General features: G+C 36.7%; 1 long non-coding RNA gene across 1 annotated transcript; it reads right to left on the bottom strand.

Moving 5' to 3' along the window:
• Positions 1 to 6,100: 6,100 nt before the first annotated feature.
• On the bottom strand, positions 6,101 to 19,106 carry LOC141490957 (uncharacterized). Its single transcript, XR_012469406.1, has 5 exons — positions 18,479 to 19,106; positions 17,525 to 17,625; positions 15,754 to 15,847; positions 11,025 to 11,144; positions 6,101 to 7,985 (listed from the first exon to the last, which is right to left on the bottom strand). It is a non-coding gene; the product is annotated as an uncharacterized LOC141490957 (long non-coding RNA).
• Positions 19,107 to 20,050: the final 944 nt, after the last annotated feature.

Below are 20,050 nucleotides of genomic sequence, written 5' to 3'. Positions count from 1 at the left end.
TATGAAAAGAAAAGAAAAAGAAAAGAAAAGAAAGAAAAAGAAAAGTTAATATTAAATCCAAGAATATTGGCTATTGTGTATAGCTATCTTGATGATGAACTTTGAGGAGGGATATAAAACTTAGGTGGGTGTTCTACTGGGGAAAACATCTCAATCCTTGGAGACAGTGGCACAAAGAGTGTTAACTCAAGATTCAGGTTCAAATTCTGCTCCTGACACTACCTTTGTAACCCTTCAAGTCACTTAGCCTTTAATTTCTTCCTCTGTAAAATAAAAGATTTGCAGACAGCCTCTGAAGTTCTTTCTAGCTCTGGATTGGGGAACCTTTATCTTTTTGTGTGTCATGAATCCCTTTGGCAGCAGTCTGGGGAAAAACCATGCACACTCATCCTCAGAATGATATTTTTAAATACATAAAATAAAATACAGATAATTGCAAAGAAATAAAATATATTGAAATAAAATCCATAGAACCAAACTTAAATACTCTCTTAGATATTTAGATTTCTAGGTACATGATCCCATCAAGTCAACACACTGAACTTCATCTATAAAATGATGGTAAAGACTTCCAATGACAAGCCTACATCTAATATTCTGTATTTCTGTAATTATAGAGGGTAATTTAAGACAAAAGGAAACCATGTTCCCATAATTCTAGCCAAAAGAAAGAAATGTCCAAGCCTTGCAGGGGGAGGGCAGCAGAGAAGTGAAGGAAGGAAACTACTAGACAACTGTTAACAGCATTTTGAATCCAAAACTTAGAAGATAACTGAGTCTTTGTCAATGGGTTTAGTGTAGGGTACCAAGAATTTTTCTGCATCTTTACTGGTTGGATTATGGGGAGTGTAGTGAAGGCAAATCATACCTTGTACCTTAGCATTCCTAAAGTTTCTCTATAAATTTTAATGGATTACTTTATTCTTATCATTAGTATTACCTCTCTGCCTGAATCTTGACCCAAAGACTGCTCTTTGATCTCTCTCCTTCACTCTATCTCTGTCTTTTCTTATCCCCACTATTCCTCATTTCTATCAGTTTCTCACTTCTCTAGAGAACCATCTTTCAGGTTTTGTTCATGCTCCCTTAGAATGCTAGAAATCAAAATGGACATTACCCCAAGATGGAAGCTGAAGAGAATTTACCTTCTAAGGAGACCAGAAGTTAGAAGAAACAACAGTTAAATAATGGACAGAAATAGTAAATCCAGTTCGTGTCAGACAAAAAAAAGTTTTCAGTTCCTTTTCCCACTCTCTACTGGGGGGGGGGGGAGGGTTGGCACTGAGGGACAACTCAACTCACCCTCACCCAACAATGAATGCAGACCACATAGTTTATACTTATTGGCTGTAGGGATTACTGGCTTGGGGTGAGGGAAGGAGACTGCTCTTGCAGATTCACCTTTTCATCCCCTTCCCAGGCTTTTGTTTTCCATCTAGTTTCACATCATGACATTTTGGTCCACTTTTACTATCCTTTGTTTATTCCTCGTAGTGTAGTCTCTTTGTATGGTTCTTTTAGTCATATTGTCCTTTTAATTTAGCTTTAGCTGTAGGTGTGTGTGTGTGTGTGTGTGTGTGTGTGTGTGTGTGTATATATATATATATATATATATATATATATGTGTGTGTGTGTGTGTAAGTATGAATGTCTGTACAGCCTATTTTTTGTTTTCTTACTCTTTCTTTTCTCATTAAAACTCTGAGTACTTGTGATGTTTGACATTTACACTTGCTCAAGTCTCCAGTCCTCCCAGAACTGGGTAACTTGGTCCTGGCCAGCTGGTTACAGCTGAGGCCAACCCAAGTTTGATCCACTCTGATTTTTCCAGACTTCATTTCCTCAGCACAGTTAAGAAGAAGCATGAAATACTTCCCACTCTCACCATCACTATATTTGTGTTCATATCTTTCTGGATAGAATATTAGATACCATTAAGTTAACCATTCGCCTTTCATGTGGGGGCATTTATCTCCCTCCTCCCTTCCCCATTCATTCATAAAGGTTGGGAAAAGCTGGAGATCTCACAGTACTGGAAGGCTCTCTCCAAGATGGACAATGCAGAACTCAATCCATTCATTTTTACCAAGGCAGCATACTGGAGGCAGGCCTTCCAGAGCTGCTTGCTGGCATCATCCCTGATGCCACCGTGGCACCTTGCAATTCCAAAATTGACTGAACCTAACAGACTGCCAGCATCTCTGCTGACTTGGCTGTGTCCAAGAGCCACGAACACAGCTGCATTGTGACAGTCCTTTTTCTTTCCTCTCTCCTCCCCTATCCTCTCTTTGCCACTTTCTCCCACTCCATACCCCTGTCTCCCCTCCAAAGCTGCCTGCCCAGCCCTCATTCAGGTCCTTTTTTGTTACTTCTTCAACTCTGACAAGTTCCTTTGTATGTGAACTCTAAAGCTGGCTTATTATGATGGAGCTACACTCAACTCTGCCAACCACATTCCACTCCATTAGTCAAGAGTCTAGAATGCCCCCTAGAGACAAGACCTAACCAGGGAGGTGAGGCAGTTATGGTTTTTATGATGATCTGGCATACCCAAAAGGATGGTTTCTCTTTCCTTCTGGCAATACATGGACTACTGTCACATGGGACCTGGAAGATATTATCTGTAACATCCATAAACCTAAAGTAACTGAGATAGAGCCACAGTTGAGGAAGAAAAGCAGAGAACAGAATGAAGGACAAATAACAGAAAAAGGACCTATGTGCACAGAAATATTTATAGCAGTTCTTTCTGTTATAACAAGAATTGGAAATTGAGAGGATGTCTATTAATTGGGGAAGGATTGAACAAGTTGTGGTATATGACTATAGTAGAATCCTGTTATGTTGAAAGAAATAAAGACTTACATGAACTGATACAAAGTGAAATAATCAGAACCAGGAGAATGTTGTATATAGTACAGCAATATTATAGTACTCCACTATGAATGGCTTAGCTATTCTTAGCAATACAATGATCCAAGATAATTACAATGGATCTATTTTAAAAAGTTCTGTCCATCTCCATAGAAAGAACTGATGAAGTTTGAAGGAATATCATTGCATATAATTTTTCATTTTCTTTTTTTTTTGCTTTTTGGTCTACATTTTCTTTTGCAGAATGATTAACATGGAAACATGCTTTACATGGCTATATATGTATAATTTATATCAAATTGCTTGCCTTCTTAAGAAGGGAAGGGAAGGGAAGGAGAGAATTTGGAATAATTTTTTTAAAAAAATGAATGTTGAAAATTTGCATTTATATGCAACTGAGAAAAAATAAATGTATACAAATGAATTAGGGATAATTGAACTATGTTGAAGATCAGTGACTTAAGTGACATGAAAGAGTCAGGCAAACTCATTTAGCATTAAAGTTGGGACAAAGTTTTAATGATTCTACCTACATACCATCTCTTGAATTCATTCCCCTCTATCTACTCACACTGCCATTAAACACTTAAGAATCTCAGTACCTCCCATCTAGATCGTTGGAAAAAACTTCCTCTTTGGTCTTTCTGCCTACAGTATTTCTTCTATTTCCTTCTCTACACAGCTGCCAGAATGGTTTTCTTAAAGGTATGATTATGACACTATCCTACTCAAAAAAGCTTCCTTTTATAGCTAAGATCAAATATAAATTCTTACAATCAACATTCAAAGTCCTTCACAACCTGGCTTCATTCTACTATTCCAACTTAATTATAGATTTCTCCCTTCCATGGACTCCTTGGTGGAGACAAACTGCATGCTTTGTCTCACATAGATACTACAGCTTCCATCTGTTTGGCTTTGTACTGACTATCCTGCATTCCAGGGATGTCTTCCCTCCTCATCTGTTTCTAGGGATATCTAGGTTCTTTCAGATTTTAGTATAGTCACCACCTCCTATATACCACCTTTCCTGATTTCTCCAGGTGTCAGTGTCTGGAAGTCTCTGTAGTTTGGATGACTTAAGTTCAAATGCAGACTTACACACTTATGAGCTGTGTGATCCTAGGCAAGTTATTCATTTAAGTGTTTTCTGTTTCAGTTCCCTCAGCTTAAAATAGCAATTATAATGGTGCTTTACCTTTTAAGGTTGTTAGACATAATATATATAATATTAGTATAGTACCTGGAATAGTAGGCACTCAATAATTACTTATTTCTTCCTCCCTCTTCCTACATTAATTATTTAATATTTATTTTGCATGTACATATGTGTATATGCATATTTATATATACACATAAATATATGCTCCATGCTGACAGATTTATACATGATGTATTTGGTATATATAAATATATACATGTGTGTATATTTCTATATATACAAACATATATCCACAAATATACTTTGCAAACAGAATGCAAATTTCTTTAGGGCAAGGTTTATTTCATTTTTTTCTTTGCTCTTGCACAAAGAAAAAATATAGGATTGTTGATTGGTTAACATCAGTAATTTCCTGTCAATACCCTTGTTTTACTAAGCAGTTTCTTTGGAATGGTCCAGGACAGAACATCAGATACTTAGCCTCTACACATTCCCCTCCTCCAATAGACATACACACTCACACACACTTCATTCTCTTCCTCCTAACACAAGGAAACTGACATATCTTAGCTCTAACCTGTACATGAATTCTAGTCATCAGCCAATCAATTCATAATGAAGGATTGGGGGGCTACTAGGTAGTGCAGTGGATAGAGCACCAGCCCTGGTGTCAGGAATACTTGAGTTCAAATCCTACCTCAGACACTTAATAATTACCTAGCTGTGTGGTCTTGGGCAAGCCACTTAACCCCTTTGCCTTGCAAAAACCTAAAAAATAAATAAATAATGAAGGATTGAAAACTTGACAGGACTTTGAACATCATCCATTCTAGCACTGAGGATAACTGAGGTCCAGTGAAGTAGTCACTTACTCCAAGGTCCCACAAAGTATTTACAGCTGGTTCCTCTCACTCCAGATCTCGCATTCTTTCTGCTATTGCCTAAAAGGTTATTCTGTCAATTCTGGGAAGATAAATGGTTCTCTCACCTTAAAAGACAAGATCATCTGACCTTAAAATATCATGAAGTCTAAAAAAGTTAGGAAAATACCTCAATACTCAAATGTTCTGACTCATGGTTGTCCCCAAATTCAATAATCCACAACCTAGACAACAACCTAGATACCTAGACAAATGTATGGATGCACAAACACTCATATAAATACATAGCCACAGAGGCACAAATACACACACACAAACATACACAAAGACACACAGACACACACACAAAATAGTGTTCTGATCTTTCTTGAGCTCACGTAGCTCTGAAGTTTTTGTCTCCCTTGTCTAGACTTAGTCCCATGGCATCCTCCTGAGGGGTTTATTGTGCTGGCAGGGGCAGATTACTTAGGCAGAAGGAAGTGTCTGAGAGGAAGGAGTTAGGGACTCTGTAGAAAATACAGCCAAACCACAGAGGGGACATGGATTTACAGACAGACTTTTTGTAGGCTGCTTCAGAATTTCCTTTAAACAGGCTCAATGTACTCATGAATTTCAATGGGCTTCTCTGGTGAAAGGAGAATACTTGGAACAGGAAATGAATTCAAATCATAACTCTTTCCATTACTTGATGTGATTGATCTCTCTAGATCTGTTTTCTCATCTGCAAAATGATGGCAATCACCAAACATTTATTAAATATCCTACTATGAGGCAGATACTTAGACTGAACCCTTGCAGTTCTAATATTCATAGTCTCTGAGTAATAATATTCAAGTTAATCATAATGTAGCAAGCCCTTGGAAATGAGTGATGGGAGGGGGAACAATCTTCCAAATTCTTACTTACTTTTCATTGGTTAACAAGTCCGACTTCTGTGATGATTCTAAAGGTATGCTTCAGGTATTTCTTTCCTCACAGCCTTGAGGTTTAAGTTGATTCTCTCAGCTTCAGTTAAGAGGATACTTCCTCCATCCCTATCAGGTAAATATTTTGCATTCATAGTCTCCTAAGAGGTACAGTGGATAAAGTCACAGGTCTTCAATTAGGAAGACCCAAGTTCTGAATCTGACACTTACTGGCTAGTTGTGTGATCTTGGGCAAGTCACTTAGACCTATTTGACTCAGTTTCCTGTAAAATAAGTTGGGAAAAAATAGCAAATAACTCTAGTATCATTACCAAAAAAGTGTCATATGGAGTCATTAAGAGTTGGACATCACTGAAATGACTAAACAACAGGCAAATCTATGTCTGGAATGGGACTGCTTTCCTGTCTGGGTCTTCTTTCCATTGCTACAGGACTTTGAAAATCCCCAGAGGCAGTTGGCATCTTTCTCCTTCCCAGGATAGATCAACATTAGGGTATTAGATACTAAAGCAGTTTCAGAGGCATAAAGAATAGGTGACAATGACCGTTCAAGAAGGAAAGACCATCTCAGAAAAAGAAACCCTCATAAGAAGAGCCTCTCTGGCATTGATTAGGCTATACTCAATGGATGGGAAAAGAATAGAAAATGAGTAACCCTGTAATAAGGTTTACATAGTAACCTCTCAACTAATTGTAATTATTCTATATGACTCTTTATTGATCTATCAATTCCCTTCTGTGTGAAAATAAAACTGCTTGTCACATACTTGATTCATAACTGTACACTGAGTAGAATTTTTACTTTATAAATCCCTTCTGAGAAAGACTCCTTAGTCTAGAATGACTGATAGAAATGTTCTTTGGAAATCTGAGGTGTAGGTCCAATTGAAGCATTGGAAGTTTATTATGTTACAGACAATCCCAGGGTACCAAACTGGGGCAAACTGTGAAGGAAGATAAATGGTAAAGATTGATAAAGATTTTTCCCCTGCATCCTCAGATTAATGGAACCTGGCTAACTGCAATGATAGATATGATAGATAGTAATTTTATTCAATGATTCTATATTTATATAGATTAATTTAAGAAGAAAGAAAGGTAAAAGAGGGAAGGAAGGAATGAGGGAACAAAGGAAGGGAGAAAAAGAAGAAGGAAGGATGGGAGGAGGAAAGAAAGGAGGGAAGGAGAAAAGGAGGGAGAGAAAGAGGAAGGAAGGAAAGAAGGGAAGAAAAATAGCGGAAAAGAAAGAGGGAGGAAAGAAGGAAAAAAGGAAGGAAGGGAGGAAAGACTAAATTGTTTCTAGCTTCTGACCTCTATTTATGCTGGAAAGCCTTTACTACTCTCAAATATATCAAGATAAAGAAATTCTCTATCATCTTGCAGCAATAATTAATTTAATATTTCCCAACTATCATAATCAAGAACTTTAATTTGACTTGTCCTTAGCGAACTCTTTTCCCACTAGCTTCTATGTGTATTATTTTATATGTGTTTGAAGACAATTCACTTCTCTGGACTTCACACTTTTTATGTGAATAATGTAGGAGTTGTTTCTAAGGTCCTTTTTGAGTCTATATGTCATATTCCTGCAACATCCTCAGTGAGGGAGTAGGGAGGTTGGTAAAGGCCATTCCCATTATCTTCAGATGAGGAAACAGTTGAGTCTCTTAGGACTTCCAAATTTGGTCTTTGGAAGAATAACAAACCCATAGAGTGGGAAGGGACTTTATTATCCATCTAGTCCAAGCCATAGTTACCAAATAATCCCAAGTCATTCAGATTTTGCTTAAACATCTCCAATGAAAGGAAACTCATTATTTATTAAGTCAACACATTCCATTTTCAGCCAGCTCTATAATTGCTATAAAATTTTCCTTACATCTCAAACCTTTAGCATTTTAATTGACTGTGGAGCACATCTTTCATTAATTAATTAATTAATTAAGTCTTTTTGCATCTACTACATGGTACTACTAGTTCTGTTGTCTGGAATAGAATAACTGTCAGCCCTCTTCCACAGGATCACCCTTCAGGTACTGCAAGATAGTGATTTTTATGTGCTTGGCCTGAGTCTTCTCTTTTTCTAATCAGTTTAAGAGCATTCATGAAGCACCAAGAATGGGCCATATACTGTGCTAAGTTCTGAAAAGGCAAAAAAAAGCAAAAAACATAGTTATTACCACCAAGGAGCTCACAATCTAATGGAAGAGACAATAAGCTAACAACTAATTATGTGCAGATAAAAAACAAATGAAAGTTGGTCTCAGAGAGAGGGCACAAGGTGAAGGATGAGAAGATATTGAAAATATTTCAAGGTGGGTTTGAACTGTCTTTTTTATATAGTATTTTATCTTTTCTTTAGTTACATGCTAAAGCAATTTTTGAACATTTTTAAAAAGTTTTGAATTCCAAATTCTATCCCTTTCTCTATCTTTCCTCTTTCTAAACCAATATAGGTCACACATGTGTAATCATATAAAACATTTCCATTTTAATTATTTTGAACAAAATGACAACAAAAGAATGAAAGAAAAAGTGAAAAACAGTATGCTTCCAAATGTATTCAGATAATATCAGTTCTTTCTCTGGAAGTAGAAGGCATACTTTATCATTAATCCTTTGGAATTGTCTTGGATTATTATGTTGCTGAAAATAGCTAAGTCATTCATTGAACAATATTTCTGTTACTGAGTACAACATTCATCTGATTCTGTTCACTTCATTTTGTACCAATTCATGTAAATCTTTCCAGACTTTTCTGAAATCATCCTGTTTGTGATTTCTTATTGCCCAATAATATTCCATCAAAATCATATATTACAACTTTTTCATCCATTCCCTAGTTGATGAACACCTCCTCAATTTTCAGTTCTTAGCTACTACAAAAAGAGTATCTATAAGTAATTTTGTGTAAATGGATATTTCCCTCCCCCATTTTTATAAACTTTTAGATATAGACCTAGCAGTGACATTGCTGAATCAAAAGACATGAGCAATTTTAAAGCAATTTTGCCTTAATAATTTGAGTTAAGTCTTAAAAGGTAAGGAAAGATAGAAAAAGGGAGAATTCCAGGACAACTAATGAAAAGGCATAGGGTCCTACTAATTTTACTTTCCAATTTTAGAATATGAAAGATCTTGTGTAAAGAACAGCAAGAAAATGAGTGTAGTCTTGTGGAATACAAGGACTGAAACAAAAAAGAGAAGTAAAGGTTGTAAATGGCTTTGGAAGCCAAACAGGAATTTATATTTAATTCTCAAGGTAAGAAGGAGTCATTGTGTTTATTCAGTAGAGAGAGTGACATGGTCAGAATGGTGCTTTAGGAGGATTGCTTGGACATCTGAGGGAAGGTTAACATTCTCTGTTCCCATAAATGAATCTTACATGACATAGACTTGAGGTCATTTATGACCCTGGTTGACTTTCCTTAGATGCTCTTTAGCTTGTTAATATCCTTTCAAAAATATGGTGCCTAAAACAGAACCCAATACTCTAAATGAAGTTTGAGCAGGGCATATTTTGGGATTATCACCTTTGATGATATTCTAAAGTAGGAGTTGGTGGCTTTTATGTATATCACAAACACACACATAAACACATCTGGCAATCTGGTGAAACCTATGGGCATCTTGTCAGAATCATATTTTCAAATGCATAATATAAAAGACATAGGATCATTAAAAAATCAATTATATTAAAGCAACAATGTAATTTATTCTTTCTAGATTCATGGACACCCTTCAACATATTTATGGATCGGGGTCCATGAACCCTGGGTCAAAAAGACTGGTGTTACAAGTGGGAACTTTACAACAAAACAGATAATATCTCTCTTCTACTGCTGTCCACCAGGTCTTGCACAGACCTGAGGAATTGTCTTTCTTAGTCTCCAATAGTAGCCAATAGTAAAAGTTAACATTTATATAGCACCTATAATGATTCAATGCTTTATAATTACTATATTATTTGATTCTTGCCACAAACTGAAGGGTAGGTACTACTAATGTTTCCATTTTATAACTGAAGAAATCAAGGCAAACAGAGATTAAGTGATTTGCCCAGGATCACACAGTCAGTAGGTATCTAAGGATGGATTTGAACTCAGATCTTACTGACTCTAGATCTAGAACTCTACCTACTTCATCACCTAAATCACTTAAATGTTAGTCTGAGGTAATTAGTTCTTTCTACTAGGAAGCCTTGCTTCCTTCTGGAGATTGCTATAATGATAGGGAACCAGGGTAGACAAAATGGGGAATGGTTTTGGAGTAGCCATTTAGCAAGTGTTGTTTTTTTTTTTCAGTTCTCATGCTCACCCCCCCACACACACACACACACATACACACAATAGACTGAAAAACCAATGTGCTCCCATGTCACGCCAGGATTTGCCCGACACAAACTTTCCAAGCCTGACTCGGAAAACAAACAAGGAGACTAGACAAGCTTTCCATAACCTCTGCAGGGCTCCAAACCACACAAGACTGTGTGGGAACAGCTTTGTCAGAGGCTGCTCAAGGGCGTCACGAGCTCCTTTAAAGGGTGGTGGCTGAAGGAGAGGATTGGTGAAAATTATAGCATGGGGTGCCTTCCAGAAAACTCCCTAGGGATGCTTCAACTCCTCCTTCACAAAATCAAAGCCTAGGCCTTTGGATTTCTCTATCTTATATGCCACCTAGTTTATACTATTTCTTGCCTGACTTACTATATAGATGCCATATTATGTTCTATGGACTAGAGACACATATATAAACTGAGCAGCCTTAAAATGCTATTTTGTCCAAATATTCTTCAGTCCTTGAGAAAACTTTTCCTCTTCTACTTCAGACCAAAGGGGTAAAAAAGGTAACATAATTGATAGGTCACAATGGAAATAACTTAGGCATTGATAGAGTCATCCATTTATATGTTGCAGAAGTAATTGCCTGCTCTATCTGAGTGCAGGGGAAATAACTGTCTATATGCCTTGAGGAAGAACATTCCACCTATTCAAAAGATAATTGAAATGTTCTCGGAGGATCCTGGGAAGATGGTAGAGTAAGTCAAAACATTTCAAACTCTTCAGATTTCCTCTACAAACCAATCAAAAAACACCTTAAAGTGAATGTAAAAATAGCAAAAATAAACAATAATTGGGGCAGAACTGTGTCTTCCTGGGACAACCAATGAAGTGCAACCACCTCCATGTTAGCTCCTTGAATCAGCAACTGGTGAGCCCTAGGGGAAGCCAGGTTGGGAGGTAGTCTTTCCCCTTAGCCACAGGAACTCTCATCTTCCAGACAGACTAGAAATTCAGGTTTCTGAAAGAGAAAGAGAAGGGAACCTCTGCTGATAATGGAGGGCAGGCCCAGCTGTGTTGCCCAGATTCAGTCCTATGCCAGAAAGAAGCAGGATATACCCTGTGATTACAGAAGCAGTGATGCAGTGACACTGCTGGTTATGGACTCTTAGAAATGAAGTAGTTCATCTTGATTCCTGGGCAGAGGGAAGAAGTGAAGGCTATAACCATTGGAGGGTTCAGGGACTAAGATTATTTCCAGTACAACATAGAGAGGGCCCCCAGCTGTGGTTTAGAGGGGGAAAGAAGAACAGAAGTTGGATCCAAAACAAAGCTCCTGAGGTCAGAGACACTATCTTCTACACCCCAGGATTAGAAGTGAATATAACAGAAAGCTGCTAAAAATTAACAATGAGCAGGAAAAGGAGAAAGAATCCAACCATAGATAGTTACTATGGACATAGAGAAGACCAGGCTTCATCTTCAGAGGAAGATACTGAAGTAAAAAAGGCCTCTCCTACCCCAAAGAGTAACATCAAAAGACTCCCTACTCAAAAAGTATTCATAGAAGAACTCAAAAAGGCTTTAAAAGCCAAATAAGATAAACTGAGGAAAATCTAAATAAAAAGAGCTATTCAAGAAAAACAATAAGATTATGAAAAGAAAATTGGCCAACTAGAGAATGGTACCCAGAATCTTAAAAATAAAAATGACTCCTTGAAAATTAGAATTGGGCAAGGGGAAGCCAGTAAAGTTAGTAGAGATCAATAAATAATAAAACACAATATAAAGAATGAAAAACAAATAGAAGAGAATGTGAAACACCAATAAGAAAAACAGCAGATCTGGATAACAAATAAAGAAGAGAAAACATAAGAAAAATAAGACTTCCTAAAAGCTATGATTTAAAACAAAAGAATCTTGATACAATAATGTAACAAAAAATTAAAGAAAATTGTCCTGAATTGTTAGAACAAGGGGGAAAAGTAGAAATAGAAAAAATTTCACTGTTCACCACCAGAAAGAGATCCTAGGAGGGATCCAGAATATCATAGCCAAATTCCAAAATCTCCAGGTTGAGGGGAAAATATTAAGACCAACAAGAAAAAAAATTCAAATATTGTAGAGACTCAATTATATTATATAATACTTGGAAGTGAATATATTAAAAAACTGAAGGCCTGGAAACAATAAATATTAAAGAGCAAAAGAATTGGGCTTGTGACTGAAAATATCATATTCAACAACATTAAGTATAATCCTGAAAGATAAAATGAATATTAAAGGAAATGCAAGACTTTCAGGATTTTGTTGCAAAAATAATTTTAAAAATGTATATATAATATCCAAGAGAAATATACGGTAAGCATCAAAGACTAATTACAAGGACTCAAAAGGACAAATTACTTGCTATTTATATGTAGAAATATAAACAATATGATCAAGACATTCATGATTGGTAGTTGGAAAAAAGATTGGGGTAGAACTGATTAATATGGAATTCTAAAAAATAAAAAGATGCAGGTAAAAATTTAAAAATTGGTAAGTTTATGCAATTGAGGTATGAGAGAAGAATTAATATAGAGGAATTAGATGGGAAAAAGAACTGGTAATTTTGAAAGCCTACTCTTATAGGGAATAGGCTAAAGATGAGATAATACATATATACATATGTATGTTATGTATGTATACATACATATATAAAAACAATTTAAATTCAGAAAGAAATAAGATGAGGGCATAAGGAAGGTATTCAGTTACAGGCTGAGGGAAAAGGATAAGGGGACTATAGAGAAGGCTATGTAAATCATTGTGACAGGCATAGAAGAACATATAGATCAATGGAAAGGGGGTATATTGTATAAGAGGGATTCTTAGAAAGATGGTAGGTTAAGAAATGGAATGGCAAAATAGCAAATAAAAGTAGAGGAGGAGGGAGGGATTGTTGTTGTCAGGAAATATAAAAATGAGAGATATGCACAAACTAAATATTTAACTATCTATGAATGTGTGCATGTATATATATGTGTGTGTGTGTGCATGTGTGTGTGTGTGTAGGTATGTGTGAGTATATATATATATATGTGTGTGTGTGTGTGTGTGTGTGTGTGTGTGTGTGTATATGGATATATACCTGTATTTATGTGCACATGAATATGTATATATGTATATCCATATGGAACTATATATAGTTTCATACTTAATTGTAGCTTGGGGTAGGGAAAACTAAACAGTACACAAAATAAAAATAGAAGAAAACTTACAAGAAAGCAAAGATGGTCAACTTTGCCTACGACTTGTCATATTTATCGTATAGATTTTCTTGAAATGGATGTTTTTGCTTTATATTAGGAATCCTCTCATTTTTTGCTACATTCATGACAATTTTTTTTCTTATTTTGTATTTAAGTTTAAAAAATTAAAATAAATTAGTTTAATAAAAGCTAAGATAAATTTTTAAAAAGTAATAATCTCTTTAGTCTTCTACTATTTCTCCTTTCATTCCTTGATTGATTATTCCAAACTCATATACACACATGCTTTTTTCTGCCTAACCACTCCTCTCCTCTTCAGGGTTTCTCCTTCCCACTCTAGAAACAACTAGAAGAATTCAAGACAGATAGTGAACAGGGGCTGAGTTGACCTCTGAAGAAAAAAAAGACATACAGAAAAGGAGTAGAGGGGCAGAGGCAGAAAACACAAGTATTTATTAATTGGCCAAATATGTTCCAGGCACTGGGATAAGCACTTTACAAATATCTCTTTTGATCCTCACAATAACAGTCTGGGTTAGGTGCTATTGTCATTCCCATTTTACAGTTGAGAAAACTGAGGCAGACAGATATTAAGTGACAATAAAGTGAGAGAGCTAATTAAAACCTATGGGAAATTCCAAATCTTTTTTCTTCTCCTCCTTTCTCTTCCTTTCTCTCTCCTCCTCCTCCTTCCTCCTTTCCCCTCCCACTCCCTCCTTCCTCCCCCTCCTTTTTTCTTTTTCCTTTTATAATTATAAAATCTGTGATTTTATTGATGAAAGAACCTCCAGATGAGATGTTAATGATCCATAAATTATGGTCATAAGAGAATTGCCTGGGACATTGAATAGTTACATGATTTCCTCAGGATCATAGAGGCATTATCTATTAGTAGTATTTAAAAATATTAACCTGACTGTTCCCTGCTGAGGGGAGGGGGATGGGAAGGAAGGGGAAGGGAAATTTTGTAACTTGGAAATACTCAAGTACAAATAGATGAAAATAAATAAATTGAAAAGAAGTAGTATTTAAATTCAAATCTTCCTGATTATGAGTCTGGATACTGCCTCTCTTTTACTCTCCTTTCCTAATAAACTGCTCACTAGTATAAGCTATGACCATGAGCTACCACCTCACTTCAGATAAATTCTATCATATTCTCGGTGATCATGTCCAGGTTTCTCTAAATACAGGGGAAAGACTCCCATATAAGCATTCAGGATAGCAAATGCAAATTGGATATAGGCCAGATTTTATTTCACCCCACAGAAAATGCAGAAGATACAAAAGAACTAATAAGAGTCCAAAAGCAGTTTTAGGGAAGTGCTGACCTTAATAAGGCATTGAAATAATCCATCTGCTTTCCCTAGAGTAATTGAACTTCGGGTTACTTTTAGGATAAAGCTTTGGCATTCCAATAAGTTCCTTTCCCAAAGGTTCCAATACATTTCTAAATCCTGTGGTTTATATTTCCCCCAAAAGGTAAAAACGTACTTTGGGGATTGCTGAACAAGTAATCTACTTTTCATCTGACCTACACTGTGCAAATAATTCATTGGCTTTGGTTTCAAAGTAGGACACTGCTCAGGAACTATATGAGGAAGTCTTTTTCCTCTTCTAAAGAACATGCTGCATCAGGAAATATCCTTATCTCTCCAGAAAGTCTGATTGTTTAACTCTTGAACTTGGGACCTCTCAAACTTACGTTTATTCACAGTGCAACATCCAAAATTGGAACTACCCAGGAAATGTCCCTCCTCTGTCTAGAAATTTAGTTCCTGGGATCATGCTGCCTAGAGAATTCATCTCCCATCACAATGTAGGAGAGGTTGGAGATCAGGAACATTGTCCATGAATTACATCTTGGACTATAAATTTGTTTTTACTGTGAGCTTCTTCTGAAAGATGCACTATAAACTATTCCTGAAAGAAGGAGATTATATGTTCTCCAAATAAATGCAGAAATGAAGGGGGAAAGAGAGACAGAGAGAGATGGAGAGACAGAGACAGATATCTCTACCAACAAATATTGGTTTTCCTGAGTTCCAGATAGTGAATAATGTTGAGTACTTTGGGACTGATAAGTTAGTGATAATGGGTACAGGCCATGAGGAAGTGTCCTTCAGAAAACCTCCCAAAACAGCTGGAATTCTGTAATCACATCAGGATGATTGACAATCTCTTTAAATTGATCTGAGACAATCTCATCAGTCCCTCTTGTTTTACTGCTCCAGTGTTACTCTTGTAGAACCAAGGTAAATTGGATTGAATTTCTAGTAGGTACTTGATAAATGTTGAATTGATTAACTTTCCTTCCTCTAGTCTTTGGGAAAGTGAGAACATTATAAAAGAATTAGAAATCTATTGACTACTCACAAATTTTCTGGTCTTCTCCACTCCCCTCTCCACCATTCCCTGTCACAGTATTTCTTTTGCATGATTTGAGCTTTTTGATAATCCTCATTTCTTCCTAGAGGGAAATGGGGAGAGAGGCTGGCCTCTGAGTGACCTGGAACCAGCCCTCTGTTTTTCTTTTTATCAGCAGGGAAGCAAAAAGGATAATGAATGGTTGCCCCAGTCCAGTTGTAGGAAAGCTGCAGAGAGTGATTATCTAATAATTCAGCTTGAGGGTCTTAAGAAGGACTATGCTCCATGAGTCTTATGAAAGTCTTGTCATCCACAGAATATATGGGATAACAGTTGATATCAATTTTGGGTCACATTCTATTTTGCCTTATTTCCAACACCATCTCTTCTTTATTAAAATCAAGATTCATTTTAGAAGTAATGGTGAGGGCTGGTCATCTAATCTATCCCCCAAACTTTGTCCTATAGGAACCTAGATTGTAAAGGAATACATGCTATCTTTCCTTGTTCCCATAGAAAAGAATCATCATGACTTCCTGGGCTCTATTTTCTCAACTATAAAATGATAATAATAATAATAATAGTCCCTGTCTCCCAAATTATTTATTTTGATGCTATTATTATGTAACATGGACACAATTGGAAAAGCTTTGTGTCTTTCTATTGTCTTTTTCATTTTGGATTGGATAACAAATTCAAGTTTGAAGGTAACCTTTTGAGTGTAAGCAATCCTGGATCCCATCAAGTCAGAATTGACTCTGATGTGAGCAAGGTGAAGAGTTTCAGCAACTAAGGATCTCCTGAAAGGACTCCTAAATCCCCTTTCTTACCTTTCTGATTCTTCCATACCTTGCTCCTTGCCAAATCCTCTTAGATCCAGTGGCAATGATTTCCTAGTTGTTTCATGAACAAGAGTCCATTTTCCACCTCTGGACATTTTCTTAGGTTGTTTCCCATGCCCTCATCTCTCCTAGCTTACTTCCCTGGATTCCTTGTGTCCCAACTAAAATCCCATATTCTTCAGCACGTCTTTCCCAAAGTCCCCTCATTCCCTCTTTAAACATTTCTTTTTTTCCTGAAAATAGCTTCTTTGTTCATATTTGTTTGCTTGTTGTCTTCCCCATTCACTTTTGAGTTTTTTGAGGTCAGAGACTGACTTTTGCCTCTTTTTTCTATCACAAGTGCTTAGTTTAGTGTCTGACTCATAAAATTTTAATAAAAGTTTATTGGCTGATTGACTGAACCTTGACTTGTTTTTACCAGAACACATGGACCAGGAATTACAGAGTCCAGGCAAAATGTAAAATGCCTATTCAGTGATCCTGCAAACTGTTTAGTGTCCTGATTAAGTTTAAGAATGAGATTCCTGAATAAATGTAGTTGTATCTGAATCTTGTTTAAATTGCTCTGTCAGTATATTCTTTGAGTCTTTTGAATCCTTTAGTATTACTTTTGAGGAAAGGAAATAAATGCCTGACCTGATTTACATTGTACATTGACTTCCCTTTTACCTTTCCCTGTCCTCCCCCCCCACCCAATCTCACCTTGAGTAGACCAACACATAAGCAAAAAATTAAGCTTTAAATAATTTATTCCTGGGTAGCCAGAATTAGTGGGGTAGTAATAAGGGGGCGGGGTAATGAATCTAACCATTCTCATTTTATCATAGATTCCTCACTACTGAATTTGGTCTGCAGTAAAAGAACTTTTTAGGGAGAAGGGGTTGAATACAGCGTCTCAAAAGAGATTCTTATTGCTAGACATACATTTCAATACTTACTTTTCTGTGATTTTGCCATATCCCTGTGTAAAATATAAGTTCCTTAAGGGAAAGGCCTTTGTCTTTGTATAACCATTATGTAGATGGATAGAGTACTAGACCTAAAATAAGAAAAACTTGAATTCAAATGCAATCTTAGACACTTACTACTGTGTGACCTTGGGCAAGTCACTTAACATTTGACTACCTCAGGTTCCTCATCTGGAAAATGGGGATAATAATTAAACTTATTTCCCAGAGTTGCTGTGAGAATAAAATGAAGTAATTATAAGCATCTTTGCAAACTTTAAAGGAAGCCTATAAATGCTAGTGATTTGCAACAGTGATTTGACCAAAATCAAATCTTAACAAATTCTGGATGAATTGAATTGATGATAGACCTACCAACCCTCCCACATATCCCCTTCCTAAACTCTTTGAAGATAGACTTCCCTCTCTGAATATTCCTCTGTTTCCATTAGAAAAATCTGAACAACAGTGAATATGTTGAAAGTATGGGCAATATTCCACATTTCCTATTTGGATGGCCATGCAGTCATCTGGCTTCTTCTAATCCTTTTCTCTATGAACAGAAGGTAGAGCAAAGTCTCTAAATAGATCTGTCCTATCATAAATAGTACTTTTGATTCACTTTAACCAGCGCCTCCCTCCCATCCCACCCCCATTCTTGCAATCAGTCAGCTTTTCCTTGGTGGAACATGCATGGACATTAAAGCACAATGGTGCTTTAGAATCTAGAGGAGAGGTGAGAAAGACCATTATGTAACCAACAGGTATACTTAAGCAGAGTGCTCCTTATAAAGTCATCAGTCTCTATGAGCCATACAGGAAATCTAGACTTATTACTATAAAGTCAAATGTAAAATAAATATGATTACTCAAGGGCAGTATAAAGAGCATTGGGTCAGAGACTGTGTTTTTCCATCAGAGAGGACTAAACCAGGCAGTACTTACTGAAGGAGATAGCCTTGAGCTGTAGCTTTATCTGACCTTAACCCTTTGTAAACATACAAGACTGAACTAGTCCCAGTTTGAACCAGAGAACAAGGCAAAAGGGAATCTCTTCTTCCATACTGCTTTGACAACCATGCTAAGTTCCTACCAACATCAGCATCTAAAATGTAAGTCAGGAATTGCAGAGCATTCCCCAATAGTCCTTCAGATCAGATCATCTTGACAAAGGTTCTTCCTTTGGTCACTCTTCTCTCAATCTCTCTTCAAGGCTTCCCCTTCCCACTATAGTGACAAGTGGACAAATTTAAGATGGTCAATGGATAGGGGTTAAAATGACTTGTGAAGAGAAAAAGATACAGTAAGAGAGTAGATAGAGGGCTAGAGGCAGAAAGATATGATAAGAGAATAGAATGGAGAAATGGGAGAATAGAAATTGAGAAAGGAAAAGAAAGACAGAGATAGTAGGAAACAAAGATGAGAGAGAGACAGAGAGAGAGAGAGAGAGAGAGAGAGAGAGAGAGAGAGAGAGAGAGAGAGAGAGAGAGAGAGAGAGAGAGAAGATGAATAGACAGGAAGATAGAGAAGCAAAACAGAATGAGAATGGCATATGGAAAGAGAGTTAAAGTGATTGAGTGACAGAGAGTTGTTAGTTATTTGAGTGGAGTAGTCAAGGGGAAGTGAAGAGACATGCTCTAGGATTATGACTTCATAGTTTGAGTTATGCATATTCTAGAATTCATGAGTACCCTAATAGGAATTTGGTCTAAGATAAATAAGGTCAAGGCAGTTTCGCCTGGGATAGGTTGAGTGTAGTCTGAAGGAAACAGGCAAATAATAAAATGATCTCTTAAGGTAATTTCCTTCTTTAACTAAGATTTACATTCCTAGGTGCCTCACCTCCTAAACTAGTTTCATCTGTAGTTCTTCCAAAGAAATATTATAAGACTCCAGGGACTATCTGCTTAAGACTCAAATATGGTAGATAGAGTTGAATTGGAGACTTGGTTTCAAGTTCCACCCAAGACTCTTCTGTGTGACTCTGGGTAAATCTCTGTGACCCAGTTTCCTCATTTTTAAAATTGTATGTAATGGCTCTTCTAGGTCTAAATCCATAAGTCCAGTATGACATTAAATAGGAAGCTATCAGAGTCAGGAGTAGAAAGAAAGATAAAAAGAGAATTGAAAAGTTTTGGAGGAAGGTAGTGAAGAACTGGGAGGTAGAGCTAAGATGGCAGAGTAAAAGCAATGACTCCTCTGAACTCTTCCCAAAGCCCCTTCAAAATTCTTTCAATAATGTCAAAACAATTCCTAGAAGGACAGAACTCATAGAAAGACAGGGTCCTTCCAGTCAAAAACAACTTGGAAGAAGGTCTGTCACTTAGGGATAAAAATGGAGCACAGCCCATTGCTGGTTATGCCAGCATAGACTTGGGTTCCAACAAATCAGGAGGAGGCCTTGTGAGCCACTGAATAAACAGTGGCAGTGGCTGCTTCAGGAACTCTCAGCCCATGTATGGTAAGGTGGTCAAACAACTAATCAGAAGGAGATTACAGGGATTCCTTTGGTGGCAC

Source organism: Macrotis lagotis, chromosome 6, assembly GCF_037893015.1.
Source record: "Macrotis lagotis isolate mMagLag1 chromosome 6, bilby.v1.9.chrom.fasta, whole genome shotgun sequence".
NCBI classification, from domain to species: Eukaryota; Metazoa; Chordata; class Mammalia; order Peramelemorphia; family Peramelidae; genus Macrotis; species Macrotis lagotis.
The sequence above is the reverse complement of the archived record's forward strand: the minus strand, read 5'-3'. Positions and strand labels throughout refer to the sequence as shown.